At 41.5% G+C, this 18,211-nt stretch overlaps 1 long non-coding RNA gene across 1 annotated transcript in view; it reads left to right on the top strand.

The window, feature by feature from the left end:
• LOC146991973 (uncharacterized) overlaps window positions 1-18,211 on the top strand; it is an 85,770-nt gene that overhangs the window by 24,677 nt on the left and 42,882 nt on the right. The window contains exon 3 of the long non-coding RNA XR_015037150.1: window positions 11,059-11,154. This is a non-coding gene — a long non-coding RNA (uncharacterized LOC146991973). The remainder of the gene's footprint in view (window positions 1-11,058; window positions 11,155-18,211) is intronic.

Genomic DNA, 18,211 nt, shown 5'->3' with positions numbered 1-18,211 from the left:
TCTAACTGAGCTGTGTCTTGAAGATATGAGATATTCAAATGAGATGCTAACAGAGAGGGACTTTGTGATGCCGAATGTCTAATGTTAATGTTCTCATTTGAATATAAAAGAATCTTTGCCATTTTTTTGTGGATCAAAAACTGAGAATAAGAGATGTGAATGTGAGTTCTTCAGGCATGACTGACAAGACAATGGGAAAGTTTTACAGTGTCGCTGCCTTTGTCAAACTGGTGCTCAGCTAGCACTCAAACATTAAAGATTATGGGTTAAATGCAGGACACTTAGTGGAAAACGAAAGTATTTTATATCTTGTCAGGAAAGACCCAAGGTATGGGAAGACCCAAGAACACAGCTAAACACAAACACACTGTTGAAATTTTTATATTGTCCACTTGCGTAGCATAATATTTATCCAGCACCCACTCACACTTGGAAAAATCATGGTTTGTATTTAGCCAATATTCATCAAGTATTCAGTACCCATAGGTTTACAAGCATATGCAATTAAGAGAATTCATACATTAACATTACTGGCATGAATTATAGAATATGAAATTGTGTTCATCTTTAAAGTTTTAGTAGAATTGATAATTAAGTTTGATAGAAAAATAAGCGATGTTTGTTTTGTTTTGGAAAGGATGCACAATTACATATTGTGTCTATACCGCAGGGCATTGACGAGTTCAGCTTTCAGCTTTAGATGCGTTTGACACATCTTGGTCACAATTCTAGACAAATTGAATGATTTGTTGGTCTTTAACAGTAACATTTTAACCAGACCACCCACAATAATGGTCACAGATTGTCATTTGATAGTAGATTTTTTGTGCTGCTGCCCATCAATTAATCTATTATCATATGGTGGTGAGCCATGTGAGAGCCACATCCTTCTCTTTGGGAGTCGTTCCCTCTCCTGCAGCCTCAGTGTATATACTCTGGTTTGACTAAAATATTAAAACTTTTCCACATGTCCTGAGAAAGCAATTACAGCTTACTTAGACAAATAGGCCTATTCTGGAGGGGCTCGTGATTTCCCTGAACACAACAGAATGTCCTTCAGTGAGACACAGATAATAATTCATGCTCAGGGGCTCCAGATATGCCAACAGGTCTTATCAGCTACTCCTTATTCACCACCATTGTTCAATATACTGTATTGTCGAAGGCAAATTGAGGATGTATAATTCAATAAGCAATGTACTAAAGAATTAATATATTCAAGTTAATTATGCCACCGTGTGAGGGAACTGTTGTACATCGGATTACCAAAATGATTTTTACTTTTGACCTTGGTCTCTGCGGATCAGCTTCATTATGAGGTTTTAGTTATAGCTTAACATTTTAAAACAATTGGCATGGAACGGCCCCTTTATTTATGATTCAAGGATTGATGTCCTTTTGTTTAAATAAAATATATTTGAAAGGTGGGAGTGTGAATGAATCTCCTCAACTGACTGATTAGATGGGAAATTTATTTATTCATGTTTATGTTGGGTTTTGCTATTCTTAAGACAGCTGCTCCACAGAGGAAAAGCTGCAGAGGGGATGGGAAGGAAGCGGCTGCGGTGCAAAGTGTTGATTGAGGAACTAATGATATCTGAAGGTTTTAATGAGAAGTTCTGCTTCTCTCAACCTTCACAGTGCCAATATGCAAACCACCCTGCAGGTCCTGTACCTGCTCTGAGCTGAACAACTTGTTCAGCGGAAAATGAGTGGCCTCATTGTGTATCCTCCCAACTTTGACAGCTGGGAGTCGCCTAAGGCTCATCCCGGAGCTACTACCTCAGTTTTTGAGAGCAGAGCTGCTGCAGAAAGCCTTGGGTTTTTGCAACCCTCCATTAATTGCAATGCAATGTCAATGACACTGTTTGTCCTGAAATTGCACGCCTTTATAGTCCTGATTGACAGTGTGGATGTTAAAATGGAAAGGGCACCGTTGGAAAATAAAAAGCATTAGTTATTTGTTACTGGCCAATGGCAGCTAATGATGATGATTTTAAAGAAGGAGAAAAGGTTCTTATGAGGTTGAGGTCTGAACGTCAGCCTCAGAGGATCACAGCAACTTCTGTAAATTGCATTAACTTTTTACAATGTAGGCTAGGTTCTTTGTGTCTGCTAGCCTCATCTCATTAGGTTTTCCAATTATTATTCCTTTTCACTGTGTTACTACCGGGCAAAAATGCACACCCCTGACACAGTGAAAATAATTAGCTACTCCCAATAATGCAGCAGTGTGTTTGGAGCCAAGTGAGGTCTCAGGGTTTTTTTTTTCTGGGGATCATGACACACTGAATTACCTGAAGAATACCTGGAGCAATCTATGAACCTAATTAACTTCCCACAGAGATCAAATATACACATCATTTTGAAATATATGGGAAATCAAAACGAACCTATACCAGGGTTGTCTGTCCCTCTTCTTTTTTTTTTTTTTGCTCCTCTCTGTCGTGCAAATTCTGCTTTCTCCAGAATCTATTGCATTTGAGCAGCGCTGAAGAATGATGGTAGGAATGTGGTGGGAAGGACCCATTTATTCCATCAAGTAATCAATGTGCAGTTTGAATTCATTTGAATGCACTCAATCATGCCCCTAATGTTGATGGCTCATGGGTGTGAGCATAAGTTATGCGGGAGTGTTATATAGCTTTGGTTTGGACCCATTTCATTAAATATTTATGGGGTGTAAAAAAAAAAAAGTGCATCAAAATAGGAGTGAACAGAATTACACTTAAGTTTCTCATGCGTTGGGAGCCCTTGACTTGTATTGTTCTGAATACTGAGAGTTCTTTTGTCCAGGTTTCTTTGTTTTTTGGGTTGTAGAGGGTGTCGGAGGAATCAGACATGTCATGAAACTTTTTTTTTCCCTTTCACTTTTTTGCTTATTTACTTAGATGAACTCATCAAACCCTTACTTTCATGCCATAAAAGGCTCTTGTCTGCATGGACATATAGTACAAAAGCAAGTGATGCAAAAAGGTGAAATAGGGGTATAGCTCTCCAGCTCAATTGAGCCTGCCTTTTCTCCTCACTCTTCATCAGCCTTGCCTGCCTCGCCTTTGTCTGCCAGTGTGTTTGGCTTTTAGATGTGATGTGAGCGTAGTATTCTCTCAGACCCAGGCAGTTACTTTGTGAACAGCCGCTGCTTGCACACTGATGGTATTTCACTGCTGCATCCCCCAAGTTATATTAAATTTGCAACTGGCCCTCTTTAAGTCTTTTTCATGAGATGTATGTTTTAAAGAGTGTGTCAATTCTTAAAGATGCCCTTGGCTTTTATCAGTCGTTTTTAAGAAAGCTTTCAATAAAGAGTGAGGCGAGAACTCGATGTGGCGCTGGCCCATTTTGCTTGCATAAACTGCATATAAAATCTTAAACTCAGATCTTAAAGGTTGATGCGATCTGACTTAAAACCGTCTCAACAAAGCTGGAGCTTCAATATTAATGAATTTAACTTAACATCGTTTTAACAATGATTCAATGTTTGCTCTTTTCAGTTGAAGGCACTTTTCTTGTTTTCAAGCCATAACTATGCATTCCTTTTCACACATGGCTTCATCTGCTTGGTTCCAGCAGCAATTAGACGTTTAAAGCCCTGACTTTTCCTGTGGAGATCCCCCCTTTAAAGCCTTGTGAGAAATCAGCAATGCCTTACAGTATATTCCACGTTGGACCTGATCTACAAATAAAACCCCAAGCAATCATATTTGTTTTTAACAATCTGTAAGATCCAGCTGTTCTGCTGACCTCTATCCCTCGCTGGGTGCCAGGGTTAAGCAAGGGCACAATTACTTCTCATTAGAGCTCTGACTCCTGATACCAGCTCCGCTAGGAGGGGTGAGCCATCAGTTTTAGACATGCTAAAGCTCTTGTAGCAGGAGACGGGGGAGACCAGCAAATGTGAGTTTATGTCTACGGTTGATATGGTAGTGGAGCCGGTGAGTGTCAGTCGTGTCCTGCTGAGTTCCCGCACAGATCAGAGATCACAGATCCACAGTGCTCACTCCTGAGACTCTGGCCTTCTGCAATATTTACCCACTACATGAGCTCTTCGACCTGTCATTCATACACACTGAAGCACATGCACATGCACATGCAGGCGTGCACACAGTGCAAGGCAGGAATTGTGGTATGTCTTAATTATGTAAATACCTGCCTGCAACAAATCAGGTCCTCTGACAGTCCTACATTAGGAAATTATTAAGTGTTTACTCAGTAGCTTGAATTAATTATGTCTTGGTTTGCATTTTCTCCAAGATGTTTTTTTTTTTTACTTGATTGATTTATGTGTCTACCTGTTCTCAGAAAAAAGAAAAATCAGAAAAACAAATGTGTTTAATTAGAGGAAAACTCTCAGACTGTCTGATCACTTGTGTCTGTTTCAGATGGGCTTATAGCTGCAGTCTTGGATGAGCGAGGATGAGAATGTGGCCGCTTCCCCTCCCATAAACCTGCCGCCATCCCTCATGGATTGCTGGTATGTTACTTTTTTAATACAGTGGTTTCCAACATGATCTCATGAAACCTTGAGAGACATCACGAGGGGGTCTTTTGTATTTTATTAAAGTGAATTATGGTACCATTGTGGTTACTCACAGCTAATTAACACATCCTGCCTCCGACAAGAGAGTGCAAGTATTTACATTGCTTCGTACGGCGTGTATGAAGGTGGTAAAAGACGTAAAGGTTAGAAACAACTGCTGCTCTAACGTAAGACACCTCTGCACCTTTTTGCACAAAAATTTGGGCCATAAAATTGTGAGTATATGACATAAAGAATTTCATTTTTATAGCCCCTCAACTTCATAAAGGTTTTTGTTACTGCACTGAAAAGAGGCTCTGGTAGAGCCAGGGGTTGCATTATTCAGAACTTGAAGGTCGTATACCAGTGCTGCATTATTATTATTCATTTCTCATCAGCTTGACAATGCTGGATATAAGTGCTGTTTATTCACACACCACAAAAGATTATTGATCCTCTTTCATTTCATCATAGATAGCCTGAATTTTCCACATAAGGTTGACCTGCACTTGACTTGTTACATTGATCTGCACGTAGTCCATGCTGACCAGAGGAGAGAGAGGCCAAGAGCATCAATACAGAATAGGGTCCCTGTTGACTTTATCAACAGCTAATTATGGCTAAACTTTCATATACTTTTTCAGTGTGCTAATTGGTCTGTCACCGATCAATTTTAGCTGTTATTCAAACCGCGCTGGGTTTTTCGCTTCATGATTTGCACCTTAAAAATATATTAGATAGTGGGCAACAGAAGATGAGAACATGGGGAGATTGTATGGAGTCCTAATAACTATGACAACACGGTGGTATCTAATGTCACTTATTCTAAAAGCAGCTTGTATAAAACAGCAAGTTACAACGTCAATCAGATATAGTATAAAAGTGCTCCAGTCCAATTTTTTTTTAATCCAAATATGTTTTATCATCTTAGCTAAAGGTTGTTAAAGGTAAGCACATGAGCACTTGCGTGGTCGAGAGACAAATATTAAAACGATAAAAAAAATCCTTTCATCCTCAATGTTATGAGTTATCTTCATCTATTAGCAGCAGCTCATTTTCAGATCTGGAATCTATACTAGTATACGGTGGCTGATTTAAGGTTCAGGGATCTGATTGCCTCGGGCAAGTTATTCTAAGAGCCCCCTGATGTCAGTGGGACTGCCTGGCAGAATAAAAGGCAAGGCAATAAACTGGGGGAAAAAGTAGCACACACGCATTGAAATGGGGGCCTCCCCGAGGCGATGGCCCAACTGGCCCGTGGTTAAATCCTCCACTGAAAGTGTAATAATCACACCAGAGCCCCACAGAGGGAAGGGAAGAGAAAGAGTGGGGGAAGACACAGAGGTACCAAAACAAAAGCCACCCCTCTCCGTCCTGTTCTCTTTGTGTCTTCTATCTAAGGGGAAAAAAAGACAGAAAAATCTTGGCACTAAGAAAGGGAATTATAGGGGCTGTGATGACGACTGATGGGGAAGTGGAACAAGATCAGAACCAGATCACAAGGGTTTATTGTAGCTGTGGCAGTCATTCTGATGTGTCTTGAGATATAAGCATTAGTCTTGTACTCTAATCCTGTCCATAGGCTGTCATTGGCTTGCCCCGGCTGCAGATAAATGGTTAATAGTACTTTGAGTACCCTAAGTAATGGGCTTTGGACTGGTTAGATTACTTAACACACATTTGTATCCAAGCAGAATGTATTAGTGATGGCTGTGTTATCTGTGTGTGTGTTTATGGGCTTTTTCTTGTCTCTGGCTGTGGTGAATTTATTTTTCTGCCTTTCAGAAAAAGCAACAAAAAGAGAAGAAGCAAAAAGCATTTGTTTAGATAGTAATATTAAGCCCTCCCCCTTGCACTCTTGAATGCCTCTCAATTCTTTCCCCTTTTAGAGTGCCCAGCATGAACTCCCACTATAAATCACATTTAGTACCTCTGACATGTAAGAAGAAGTGATATAGCTGCCAGTGCTCTGATTGCCTTACCCTGCATTTTCTCGTCTTTGTGCTCCTGTCTTACATTTTTAAGACATTCGCTCAACTCAAGTACTTCTGCGTCTGTATTTTAGATCTGTGTCCGTGTTAAGAATTGTGCAAATGAGGGGCATGTGGGACAAAACACAATGTCATGTATTGTTTGAAAACATCAATTAAAAGAATGTTTTCCATCCAAAAATCACAGCTTGAGCGTTTCCTTTTGTTTCTTGCGGGTGCATTGTGGAGGTTGAATGGGCGTGCTAATTATGACAGGAAAGGTCAAACTAATTAGTGCTCCCTTTGAACTTGCCATTGAAAGTTCCTGATACCTCCTTGACAGAGTTCAAATTAATCAAGTGCTGCCCTAATTGCAAAGACTGTCAACTTTCTTTTTTTTTCAACACTGGTCATTAAAAAAAAAGTTGCATTTGTGGTTGCATTGTATGTGTAAGTATGTTAAATAGCCTTTTATTTTGTATTCTCATTAGCGTGTTGTGGGAAGGTGTTCTGTTTACTATGCACGGATAATTCTGAACAGGGGGTTTTTATTTGCAGAGGGTTTTGTAACAAGACATTCTCATGAGCAAATAGACCTCTTTATCAAGTGGAAGGAGAACACTTTGTGCACCATTAAACCTGCACAATGCCGTAATCGTCTTTGTTTAGATATGTTAAATAAAGCATATCATTATGCTCTACTGGCTGCTAAGTGGTATTTTAAAGGTCCATAAATTCAATTAGACAATATTTAATGCTGCCCCTAGACCACGTTAGTGCAGTGACACACGTGATCCAGGGGAGGGTCGCGTCAACCATTTTTAAGAATTATTACTCAGGATTTACATTTATATTGTCATTTTAATAGTACAGCCCTCCTCAACCGATAGGGGCCTCAGATGCTTCCAGGGCCTCAGCTCATTCCCCCCCTCCCTCCGGACTGCATCCCATTTGTCATTATACATAGCTCGGAAAAAATATCTCCTCAGTCTCAGTCTGTCATTAGAGCGGTCCCGTTAGCCTGGTGCTAATGCACAGTTTAGCAGCCGCCGCGGAAAATGCTAAAGAGGTCCTGACAACTCCTGGGGGTCGGCTAAGTGTGGGCCAAGGGTTTCTGTGTGTGCGAGTGCGCACTCGCATTAGTGTCTGAAGGGGGGTAGGAAGAGGTCCCAGTGGTTGTTTGCCTGTTTTCCATCAAGAGCCCTCATCTCCTTTATCCCCTTTGTGGCGGAGGCCCTCCTCGGGCAGTTCCCTCTGAGGGGGATCTAAAAAGAGCAGCTGCTGGGGAATGAGTGCCATTTCCTCCTGCTGTCACCAGCACACTGGCAACCCTTAGTCCTCCTGTCCCCCTCCTCTCACAAACCCCCTATTAATATGCATATGAACTTGTTTCTCTTAGTTCTGAACTCCAATGACAAAGTGGGAAAGCATATGTCTGAAATATTCATGATCGCACGCAGTAATTAAGCGGTGGAGAAGGGAACTCTACGAGGGAGAGTCACTAGCCTTCTGCTGGAGTTAAAAATGGCCCTTTTTTTTTCTCCCCAGCACTAAAAAGCATGTTATCCTCTGCTTTCTCGGTAATTCTTCGAAGCCTCTCCCTCATCGTGTGTGCTGTTGTGCAAGGCAGAGCCATTTACCATGTAAGAGTTAATGAGGCTTAACAGAAGTGCAGTTTTGTTTAGTGAGTTAACTCCAGTTAAGTGGCAGCGAGAAGCCACAGTGTGACACGAGGACTGTTTTTCACTGCACCATGTCCATCATTAATTACCACCATGTTTTCCAAGTATATTCAGTTTATGCTCAGATTAGAATATTATTAGTATGATTTAATATGAAGAGCTTAAACTTAGGTCATGCATAACTGATTTAAAAAAAATCTTCTGTCATATCAGGACTGAACTGAAGCCCCCCCCCCCCTCCCTGCTATCCATATTTGGATGCAACATTTGAAAATACACAACATATAAAATTTTGAAATGGTGATTTTTTCATGAAAGATATATGGCAATATTACAACAGTGCAGATGTGATACTAATGGTGATCAGTTTTAGTTGCACTGTGATGACATGTGGTGAGAAATCCACTTGGTTGATGGTTTGAAAAGGCAGTGACTTTGAAGTTAGAGAATAAAGCATGCTGCAGACCATTCAGAGATTTAGCAGGAAGAATCAGAGGACACAGAGGTGGACGCCTCTGCACAGCCACCAGAGAGCTGGGGAGAGAGAGAGGGAGAGGTGGAGAGAGAGAAAGGGGAGGGGGGGGGGGCAGTTAGTTATAGAAAGTGAGAGGGAGGAAGAGGGAGAGAGAGAGGGCTGTGAGATGGTTGCCGAGGCTTGACAGCCAGGTAGATTGTATCTGACATAAAGCCCAGAGATGAAAGAAGAGCGGACAGCTGGCCCACTGCACACTCCATGCAGTTGTACTCACCTCGCCATGCCGCTCGCCGCCCCCCCCCCCCCACCTCCCCCTCCTCGTTCCTCCCTCCTTTTCACTCTCATTCTCCTCATGTTTACGCTCTCCTGACGGCTCCTCGCGGGTGTGTCCGCCACTTTCCACCAAGGGGATGGTCTGTGCGCTGTGGGCCCTGTCTGGCCCCTGCTGGCCCATCTGAGGAGCAGTGGTCCAGAGAGTTCAGCCTCCTCTCTCCTCTCTCCTCTCTCCTCTCTCCTGCATCCTGCGTCGTCTTCCACGCCTCTCCTCTTCCACTCCGCTCCGTGCCTGTCATCTCACAGCCCACTCAGTGCCACACTGGCTTGTTTTGTCAATAACCATTTATTTGTTGCTGGAATGGCAGCAGCCATTACATCTGACCTCCCTGTTTCATCAATTATGGATAGATTATTGGATGTGAACATCTGCAAGAGCTTGCTGTTGGACTCACCTCCTGGCAGGGATTAGATAAAGTATTAAACTGTTGTTTATTGTCAGGCCAAAACTCTACTGGGAAGCCAGAGAATTTCTACAACCCCACAGCAAAAAATAACTCCCATCAACAAGGCACCTTAAATAGTTTAGCAGTGCTGCCGAGGCCCCCTCATGGTAAGATATGGGCCATTTATTATTTACACTTATTACTGGTTGTTATAACACTCATGGTAAAAGCTCCTGGCAGATGGGGCTTAGTCACTGTTTGTCACCTTTGTAAATGTATGAACCCGAGGCCACACATTCACACACACAGTCAGTGAAGGAACTTTCTACTCTGACAACTTTTTCCACCCTGTTTAGAGAAATGACCACTGATTGACCATTAACGATTTAGAGCACACATTGTTACAGACACAGTCACAATGATCATAGGGATATGAAAACTTTTTAACTATTTGTTTTTGAAACACACCAAATTAAATGTTTAACACATGATTTATAGATTTTAATAGGATATCATCCGCCTAAATAATGTAACACTGACATGCTATGTAAATTATTCACGGAAATGGGTGAGCCAGGTAACTCTGGAGTTAAAAAAGATTCCACAAAATTGTTCTTACACTTTTAGATTTACTATACCACTCCTAATGCCATTTATTACGCTTCAACACTACCTGTCACTGTCTTTTATTGTACTGTAATGTTTGATGTCGGACAACAGGATCATCTGTCTGTTTTTTAAAGTGTAGTTGAGGCTTTTAGTTTTGGATATATTTATATCCTTTAAACATGGGAGTGGTAGTTAAAATGTAATGGAGATATCAAACACAGATATGTCAGTAGTGGTTTAAAGAGAAATATGATCTTACAGATGAAGCAGTCTGTCTCTCATCAGTGAACACATGCCCGGAATTGGGAAACATGGTTGATTATTAAGACGATCTATACGAGTTGATCTGGTCTGAGTTTTGTCCCTCGAAATTGGTGTTTTTATAAATCATTGTTTGTCAAAGGCTAAATCATAATTTTATCTATTTTTACCATTTAATAGGAAACTGTCCAGAAACCTTCAGTGACTAATGCATTAAGTGAGTATACTGTAAGTTTACATCAGTATGATCATCACAATGCTATTCTGCAGGAAGCTGATAAAGGACAATGATGAATATTTGATATTTGATATATTCTTAATATAAAATTTGTGGCTCATATAGGTTGTTAAAGCTTAGGGTTTTTTCCCCACAGTTTTTTTCTTCCAAACTGGCAATTTTATTCAAATTTGTATGATGTTATATACAAAACATGAATTTCCTCATGTACCACAGCAGTTCTTTTTCTAAATATATTCTTCGACTTTTTTTATTCATACAGGTGACCTGAACTTAAACTAACATGCTTTTCTTGGCTGCTTGGCTACTGCAGTGTGGGGAAGATCCAGTGTGCGCTGCCTTTTTAGTCCCCTGTCAAAGCCTCTCACAGTTCACCTTCAAGGCATCTGCTCAGCTGTCAACACTAGTTGTCAAACCGACACTTAGCATTCACATTGTTTCTGTGAAAATGAAGATATGTATTTCCAGAGTGTATCCAAACACAGCACATGGCCTCAGCATTTTCGTTAATGTCTTTAGGTGGTTTAGGCAGTGATGTAACCTCTGTCAAACAGGAAGTGTCTTTTTTTTTTTTTTTTTAACCAGGCTTTGAACAAAGAGCGTGAAAACCTCCTGTGTGCTAGAGAGTAGCGGGGCACTGTGCATCAAAATATCAGTGCAGGTTGAAAGGCACAAAATAAGGTCAGTGTCACCACACTGCATTATTAATACCCCACTGTTTATCTCCTTGCCCATTGAATCTGTGCAGAAGAAAATGCTGCCTTCTATGAAATATTGATGCAATTTCCTAGCTTTACATGTAGAAAAAGAAATCGAAAAACTAGGTGTTACGCAGTGGCAGCAGGTTGCTGAATGGCATGTCGCCTGGTAACATAAATTGTCAAACACAGCAAAACACTGGTAAAACAAGACATCACACTGTAAACTGCAGGTCAGGTGGGCATGTTGTCATGTTTATTGAAATAGCTTATTTTCTAACACAGTGAACTTTAAGAATTGGGAAAAAAAGTAGTGCAAATCATGTTGAAACCTTATTATTAAATTATTATTTAATCACTGCTCAATCAAATTTTAAGTAATGGCCTTTGAATCAGACTGTATTGTGTCATCACTAATTACAAATAATGTATTTGAATATTACTTTTCAACGTACATACTGTTCTGTTTTAGTGTAACACCTGTAATCAAACACATACATGTACAGGTAGCGCTGGTACACGCTGCACCACTAGAAAAGCCCAACACGCTCTCTCCCTTTTTGTCTTTTGTCTCTTTCATGTTAAAATCGCTCACTAATTAAGCCAAATGCCAGTGCATCGAGAGTACATGCTTCCACATACACAAACACACACACACACAAAGGGAGGGAGTGAGCGCAAGAGAGAGAGAGAGAGAGAGAGGGAGAGAGAGAGGGAGAGCTCGCTAATGATCAACACACGCCAGTGTCTTTATTATCCCAGCCAGCCTGCCTGTGTCTCTATAGCCAGCTCATGTGCTGTTTAAGTGATTGTAAATCATCCCACAGTAATGGCTGAGATTAGCATACTATCAAAAAGCTTTCTTCATGCATGATGTGGTAGCATCTCGGGGCCCTAAGTGTTTTATGGCGGGTGAGACCGCATCACCCACTGTCATTAACAATCTAGTGGTGGCCAGGCAGGCGGCTGTACTCGGGCTGCTGCTGTTAGTGTTACCAGATGCGTGAGGAAGATGCAGGCTTGGACTGCAGCCCATTATGGGCGCTGCCTGTCAGGAGCCATTAGGCACATGCTTTTTGATTAATGCTCTAAGTGATGGTGTGAGTACTACTTAGAGACCAGCGCAAGGGAAAGAGGGGAAAGAAAAGGTTATCGCCTCACTGAGGAATGCCTGAGCAGGGGCTGTAGTGTCAGTGATGATGACTGTGGATGTGGTTTCACCTTTTGCCAGAACTGTGGGTGAGTGTGAGGCTGGACTTGTGATGTTTTAATTTTTTTTTTTTCATCAAGCACAGAGTGGTTTTTAGGCTCTGATTTCTCCTTCCTGTTTTTGAGGGGATCCTACTTGGGGAGAGGATCTCAGGGTGTCCCTCCCCCCGACTCGCACCGCCTGCTATTGTGACCCATGAATTATTGATTAACCTTGGTAATAGAAAAGATATAACTGTGCTATGCTTTGACCTGCCTCTTCAGTGGTGGATGAGTGGTAATACCAAATAGATATGCATATGCATGCAGAAGATTACATAAGATATCTTTGAAATAGGATAAAGATTAACACTTGTCTGTATGATTGCTTTTTGAATAGGGAATACATTTAATAACTCTTTTATAATTGATTAAAAAACAACACATTTTAATTGACTTGTAGAGTCGGGTGTCAATACTGTGAGAACATTTATGTATTACTTATGTAACAGAATAAGTCATAATTTATTGAGCTTGTCTGTTATGACAAAATACAGAATCCCAGATACCAAACTTCTTAGAAAAATGTGAAACCAAAGTATGTGATCACTGCCATTTAAAATGACATTTGGGCCGCCATCCCTGTGTAACAAGTTATTCTCTGGAGCAACAAGACCCATGTGTTCTCATGACATGTTCAAATGAATCCATCTGCTCAGGTCGTGTTGGTGTGATGATCTCACCTTCCACGGCGGATCAATAAACGAAACGCTATGTTTAAACTGAATCAAATTTTCCAGTTGTAGGGTTAGGCTTTCATCCGCAACAAGCCGCTACAGTCCTCACTCTTAGCTTTACCGTATATACAATTAAACGCCCCAGTAACCTGCGCGTTTTCATTAGATTGGACCTGCAGGGATGTAGCCGCATGTTTACCCCCACCGCAACCTAAAAGAGATGACCAGCCGCAGTAATTGCATGGCGCTGTGTTTACATTTATTCATGAAACGGAGGACTGCCTTTTCATCCCCGTTTCCACCTGTCACCCATTCCATTTGCCTCGTCAGGAGAGAGACCCTCCCCACCCACACCCCATCAAACTTGGGAGCTACAATCACTAATCAGTCCCTCCCCTCGCAAGGAGCCACTGCCTACTTGTTCCCTACCGATATTTGATTCCCCGCCACCCTGAGCGAATGATTAAGTTTTCATGCATTTGGTTTCACCAAAATGTATGTGCACTCAGCCACATCCTTTATTGATTACTTCTAGTGCAAACAGTAGGCAGGGTGTGATATACATAATTGGACAGTTGTCAGGGGAGGTCGAGCAGTGATAACCAGCGTCTTATTTCCCCTCCCCTGATGGATATAGGACACACCTTGAAAGTGATCGCTCTGCCCTTATGTAGCAAAAAAAGATAAAGCTGCCAGACACCTGGCTCTAACAATGTAAAGCAACATGTGCACTGAGCTAACAATAGAAACAATGTGCTGAAGGCCTGATGTTGATCTCAACATGTGATGTGTTTACGGATTGCTTCGTAATGATGAAATACACCACTTTTTTTTGACTGATGTTGAAGTGATGATACAATCATCCAACACAGCGTAGAGAGCAGCCTTATTTCTTTGAACTACCGTACATTAAGAAAAGAAAAAGTCTCCAGAGAGCAGACAGAGGCGCCTTGTACTTAATATACACAACATGTGCTCGGCTAATTATTTTCCTGAATGCTTATAACCACAATAAACTGGCAACATATTGTTGGAACAAAAGCCGGCTCACCAAGCCAAAAGACTCTTTCAGCTTCTAAAATTACATTTTCGGAGGCACAGTAGAAATAATAACACTCTAATCATCGGAAGTGTAAACACAGTTCTGTTAAGAAAAACAAAAAAAGACATCCGTTAAGTTTGTATTTTAGTAATGAAAAGCAAACAGTGGCTGCTGCTGCAATTGCCTGACCCGTGACACCGAGGTGATGAAATGTCCCAACAGAATCCCAGCTTAGCCCTGTCTCTCTCCTGATAATAAATTCAGCCTCACAAATGGTAGAAGCACAGACGTGTAATAACTCTATCAAACTCACGTCTCTGTGTTTTCACAAGGTTAGATACACACAGAGACACCCGCTGGAATTTCACATTTTACTCCTCTTCACCCTTCATCCATTCCAAAGAATTATTCTGTGTGGTCAAGGTTACAACCACTGTTTGTGTTTGTTGGGTAATCATACAGCATTTCCAAGGTAAGCCTCCCTCCACTCTGGAGCCTTCACATTACAAAAACATCCACTTACATGGATTCATACATGGAAACATCGACACTGGTCGGGAGTTTGGCAGGAGCAGGGAGGCAACTGAAGAGGGACCCAAACAGAATCCATATTTAATAATGTGTTCCCACTTGGACATGTACTCTTTCAAGTCAGCATAAAAGAAGCTACAGAGACTTTGCTCCCTTTGACCAAGGCATTGTGGCATCAGAGATGAGCTGGTACCCCTCTCTTTTTTTTTCTTTTATAAGAAAATGTAAATCTGCAGAGGAATCTTAAACATTACACTCAGACACACACATACAAAACAAGTCCACTGATAGCTGGGAACAAAAGTGGTCACACAGATATGTCACTATACCTGCAGAATACCAGCACATAACTGTAGTGGAAATGACATGTTCAGTGACCCAAACTCATCCAAGCAGTCAGCAGTCACATGACACATTAGTGCTGCTCTTTACTGCCCAGCTATAGCTGCCTATTGATATTGTTTATGAAAGGATGGTTATAGTGTATTACAGCTTGTCTTATTTGTGTAGTTTCCTGAAAAGAAGTCTGTCAAGACCAGAAACAAGTCATCAGACAATAATATAGGTTTTAATCAATCTTATTTGGGAGTGAAAACAGTAAAATTATTCCCCATGGGCAATTTCCTGGTTACGCTTTCATCTGTCACACTTGAGGTAGCTGTTTGTATGTTTCTGGTTGTAGTTAAGATACTATTACATACACTCATTTTGGGTTTTACCTCCCACACAGTGGCTTGGATAAAATGGCCAAAACTGTTGTTGTGTTTACTGTCTATCTCATCTAACGGCGTTAGATGACACAGACAGTTAGTCAGCGAAAGTTCTCACACCTTTCTGACATCAATAGTGGCTGCATACAATCTTAAAAAAACACACACACACACACACACACACACATGAGCGAGTGTTGCAGATGTGAGAAAGTAAGCAGGATTTTAACTTCTCCTGTCACCTTTCTGTGTGTACAAAGGAGTACAAAGAGAGACGGTTGGAAATTTGTGTCGTTACCCACCTGGGAACAGATATTGCATCTTACCCTTTGGTATGACAGCAGCCTTTATTCCCCTCCGTCAAGTGTGGCCATTTGATACCGGCTATAAACACTTCTGCCTTCAAACATGGTCGGACAAACTAGTTTGTTTTGAACGTGCCCCGTCTCAACGTTTGTTTCTTGCCCCATCTGACTTTGTTATGGTAATTTTGTTGTTTTCCCAGCGCTCAGCTGTTCTTCCAGTACAGTAATATATTAACTCATATAGCTAATGGCTGAAATGAAAGTCCTGGTTGCAATAATCCTTTAACGCACAATATAACCACTCATCCACTGACATTCTAGCCTACATACTTAAAGGAGAATTCCGGTCATTTTCTAAGTAATGCTCTACAGCTCTAGGTCCCCGAGTGCGATCATAGGAAAAAATCGGAGAAAAATATGTGCAGACCGGACGTAGCTCTCCTCCTGCAAGCTGCGCTACACTACAGTTAAACAGCAAAGTAATGGGGGCAGTTCTTCTAACCGCGACTTTGGCCTCTATATAATGTTCAAAATATCACTACACATGCTTTGCAACATCCACCAGTGGAGTGGAGTGTGCATAAACTTCATTAATATGAGAGAGCAGTGTTAACGTGTGTTTTTATTACGTACCTCTGTTTACTCTAGCTTCCTGGGTAGACCTTACTAGTCAACTGTTGAGCTTGGGACTGTTTCCATATCAACAAAGACAAAAAGATGAGGAAAACACGGATTTAGGAGGAAAAAATGATTTTGGATGGGGAAAAAAGAAATTATATTCATATTGATGCATTTTTTCCCCATCCAAAATCATTTTTTTCCTCCTAAATCCATGTTTTCCTCGCGTCGCACTGGGGGACCTATACAGCTGTAGAGCGTTACTTAGAAAATGACCGGAATTCCCCTTTAACTACTCTCTTACTTATCTTTTTTTCAGTGAAGTGCATGTGTGGCCAACTGGCCAAGTGAAACAGATATTATCTGTTAGAGAATTAAATGCAGTATAAATGTGTAAAGCAGTAGATTTATAATAGCTTCAAACTGGGAAGAAATAAAAAGTCTTTTTCATTTCATCCATTCACTCTAATGTTCTCTACACCTTCATTCACATCATGTCTTTCTTTACTCACGCTGCTGCTTCTATGACCTGCCCTGTGCCATCTAGGCTGCATGTAATTATCCAGCCATCAAAGCAAAGCTGCTGTGCCAATCAGCCTACCAAGGGTTAAGGGGACACACTTGTCTGCAGCAGTACCCTGCGCACATCTCTGGCCCCGGCGCATCTCAGCAGTCTTTGCTAATGACTTGTAGCCAACAAATTCCTAAGACTCTCAGGTGGCTTCCTCCAACCAGGCTCTGTGCGATGATGAAAAGCCTGAGATAAAATAAACTGACAGTTGCAACTCATTGCGAGGAGCAGGCAGCACCCTAGCAGCAGCTGAGACCCCCGGAGCCCAGCACTCCCTCTCTCTTTTTTTCATCCTTTCCTCCATCACCCCCTCTATTCTCCTCTGCCCTCCTCCTGTGTGTCTGTGTGTGTGTATTTGTGTGAGTGTGCATGGGTGGTAGGCTGCAAGTGTGCACGTTTGTTGGCGTATGTGTGAATGCACTGGTAGTGAAATTGTGCGTGTGTTTTGAGGATCTGCATGTGAAAACGCATGGGTGTGCGAGTGTGTTCTGCAGAGGGTGTAGAATAACTACTGGGTGGGGGAACTAGATGCCCCTGCCACTGTTCCCTAATTAAAGCCCATTCCCGCCTCTTTTATTTCAGTCCATTAAGCAAAAAACTGTGGCCACCCCTCTCTCGCTTCCACACATGACACATTCCAATCAATACACTCCCACTGGCTGCCTCACTGGGTGCCTCAAATGAATAGATTGCGGTGCAACATTATGTCTAATTGAATTTTGCAGAGGACGCCATGCAGTGCACTGTTGTGGGGCTTCAGATCTGCTTTAAATGTTAAACCAAAAGGTTTTCCACAAAAAAAAAAAAAATCAAATATATAGATTTATTTTCATTTCAGACCAAAATGATACACATAGAAGTTATATTTGACCTCAAAATCCTTACATCAACACAAGATAAAATAATGCCTGATTTTTTTTGTTGTTGCTTTATCTAAGCAATTCACCATATAATAGCTAAGCTACAGGCACACTTCAACCACCACCTAGCCATCCACTTAGCTCAGCACCACAAAGGTTCACATTAGCACATCAGGCCCCGAGAGAGAGCCTTCTCCTGGCTGGTGGCTGTGGGGGTTCAGCAAGGGATGGGGGAGGCTGGCAGATGGTTCACTGGTATGTCTGACTGACTGACTGATGGATGGATGGATGGATGGTGCTGACTCTGTCATTATTCTGTTGTGTGTATGGTCACCATCTCTACAGAATTTTTTTATGACATTTACATGAACTGCCAGCTCTCCTTTGGCATGTTGTTATCCCTGAAGCAACAATAAACAAGAGGACAGTATTTCATCCAGACTGGTAGATATTTATATTTATTTGAAATTCAAACGTG

This window comes from Trachurus japonicus, chromosome 1 (genome assembly GCF_045865225.1).
Source record: "Trachurus japonicus isolate A0001 chromosome 1, Traja_1.0".
Classification (NCBI taxonomy): domain Eukaryota; kingdom Metazoa; phylum Chordata; class Actinopteri; order Carangiformes; family Carangidae; genus Trachurus; species Trachurus japonicus.
The sequence above is the reverse complement of the archived record's forward strand: the minus strand, read 5'-3'. Positions and strand labels throughout refer to the sequence as shown.